We start from the raw sequence: 3,001 nt of genomic DNA, 5'->3' as shown, positions 1-3,001 counted from the left end.
ATATCCTTGATGAAAGTTGAAGCTACTTGGTCCATCTCGACCGGCGTCGGTCGACGCATGGCAAAAAATTGATCTTCCGTTAGCTGAGGATGGACGAACCTGCCATGAGTGACGCAGGCGTGGGCGGTGAATAGGGCGGCGGGACGTCACTCATGGACGGGCGATGAGTCTGGGTCGCGAGAGCGCTGCTCGCCACAGCTGACAGGGGCGATCCGTGGGTACTCGGCAGCCGCTTCGCCGTCAGAAGAACGGTTATTTGTGTATAAAGAGGGTTCTTGGCGACTCCCCCGAGGGCAATCGTGTACGGGGGGGTATTCCTGTCCCCCCTCTGGGGGAAGGGGAAGGTCGGCCTGCTGTCCCGGCTGGCCGAGGGAAACCAAGCCCCCGGTACATGCGTAGAATTCTGCTTCTTGCCCTTTTCCATCCCGGCTCGTCGACCTTGTGGTACTTCGGCGGAAGGTCGAAAGTGGAGCAGCTGTAGCACGGAGGACCTTCTCTGGGCAAGGACGCGCGGTGGACACAGATGTTTGGGTCCTGTTCCGCTTATTTGCAAAACTGAGAGAGGAAGAGGTACTATACTCAAGCGACGGCCCTCCTCTTCCTGGGGGGCTGGTCGTGAGGTGTCGCCCGTTGGGGTCGTGAGGCGGAGCATGGGCCGTCATGCGAGTGGGGCTCCCATGGCGCTAGAAGGCAAAGAACTCCCGGTAGTTCGAAAGTGTCACCGGGTGAGCTTGGTGCGCGGGCAGACTGCTTTTCCCGCGTGTGAGTTAGAGGGGATCTTGAGCACTTAATTGAAAAAAACCCTTGAGATCTGCCCCGGGAAAAGTCTATGGGTGCTTAGGTCAGAGTGCTCTTGAGTTCCTGCATTAGGAGGCCCTTCAGGAACCCAGCCGGAATATTCCTGGGACGGCATACTTAAATCCAAACCATTTGGCAAAGACGTGGAAAACGGTTGCGAATTTTGTTTTATTGTAAAATGTTCCGGAGATTCGCTAATATTTATAAGCGAAACCGATACGGCCCTTGCCTCGCACGCGCGCCACGGGAAGGGGCCGTTTCCTTCTGTCGCTGCATTTCTCTTGGACGCGAGTGTGCCTTGGTGGTGCGTATTTCCCATCAAGCAAAGGCGCTTTCCCACTACGTAATACGTGTTCTTCCCTTTTTACACTTTTCTCGCTGATAACGTCAGTGAACACATTACAAGTACTAGTTCTTTCTGTTGAATCGAATCCCGCAAACTAGTTTTTTCCGTAACACTCCTCCCTTCAGCCATTATAATTATCCGCAGTCTCACCTCGAGCCCACCTGGGAGAATAAGATATATCCCTTTTTATAGTATTTCAGCGAAAGTTAAACGTAGTCTTGCGTCGCGGGTGAGACAAGGTGCGGGTGAAGTGAGGCGCTGTTGCAGAGTGGACTGGCTCGGTGGGGGGTGAGTCCGTTGAGGAGCGAAGCCGTGACTTGGCATAAGCTTCAGTTCGTAGGCACACACAGCAACTGTCATGTGTTTTCAGAGGCTTTTCACGTAAACAATTAGTACTTCGGAGGACCCCAGGACTATCTCAAAACATGAGGATGAACCCACGAACCTGTTTCTGTGGATGCTCCTTGTCTCAAGGCCTCTTTTCAATGACACGCATAAACCCGCTGAGATTTAACAGTCATCGAAATAGCTGGACATCTGGGTGAAATATGCATCGTCATTTGGGTTAAACTAGAAATTACCGGATTTCTGGATTATGTATACTGGGCCAGTAACAAAGAGTTTTGTTTCTTTGGAGACGCGTTTGGATGGTTACGTTTTCCAGTCATACATAGCCTAGGTAACCGCAATGATATTTGCATTTTGGACATTTAGATTTAAAAAAATATTCTATAAACTAGAATCAGAATAGAATTCAAAGACAAGAGAAGCGTCTGATTACATAATGTATGATTTCTGATTTTACACACAATTTTGACTGAAGTATAATAAAAACTGTTCAATTGCACTCGAATCAAAAGGAGGGTTTGAGTTAATTCGAATTGAAAGATGTGTGTATACATTCCTAGTTCCTTCGAGTTTCCAAATTTCCTTTCGAGTTATTTTAACATTTTATTTATGGTGATATTTGCAGTGAGAAAATTTTTAGATGTTACTTCTTGACTGATGCTTTTGAATTATGCCTGTAATGGTTTGCCTGTTCGGCATAAGAATGCATGACTGGACGTTTCTTACACACACACACACACACACACACACACACACACACACACACACCCACACACACACATTTTATATATATATATATATATATATTATATATATATATATATATATATATATATTATATATATTAGATAGATATAGATATAATGATAGATAGATAGATAGATAGATAGATAGATAGATAGATAAATAAACAAATAGATATACACACATATATACACATACGTATATACCAAATACACACACACACACACACACACACACACACCCCACACACCCCACACAAATATATACTTTATATATATATATATTATATATATATATATATATAATATATATATATATATATATTAAATTTATTTATTTATTTATTATATATATATATATATATATATAAAATATAATTTTATATATATATATAAAAATATATATTTTATATATATACATATATACCCTATATATATTAATATATATATACATATAATTAAGGCCGCGGGTGGCCGAGTGGTTAGAGCATCGGACTCAAGACTGGACGACGGGAATCTGAGTTCGAGGGTTCGAGTCACCAGCCGGCGCGTTGTTTCCCTTGGGCAAGGAAATTCACCTCGATTGCCTACCTAGCCACTGGGTGGGCAGCCAGCCCAAGTCAGTTTCTGGTCCCAAGCCCGGATAAAAATAAAGAGAATGATTACCTAAAAGGTACCACCGGCAAATCTCCGTGGAAAGGAACTGGGGGACCCTACCACGTACTCACTCCAAGAGCAAACACAACATGAAAATACAATTAATGCT

At 44.1% G+C, this 3,001-nt stretch overlaps 1 pseudogene; it reads right to left on the bottom strand.

Annotated features, from left to right (window-relative positions):
• LOC119569211 overlaps positions 1-1,273 on the bottom strand; it is a 1,808-nt pseudogene extending 535 nt beyond the window's left edge.
• Between the last annotated feature and the right edge of the window lie 1,728 nt (positions 1,274-3,001).

This window comes from Penaeus monodon, unplaced genomic scaffold (genome assembly GCF_015228065.2).
Source record: "Penaeus monodon isolate SGIC_2016 unplaced genomic scaffold, NSTDA_Pmon_1 PmonScaffold_13386, whole genome shotgun sequence".
NCBI lineage: Eukaryota > Metazoa > Arthropoda > Malacostraca > Decapoda > Penaeidae > Penaeus > Penaeus monodon.
Note: the sequence above shows the minus strand (reverse complement) of the source record. Positions and strands in the feature narration are given on the sequence as shown.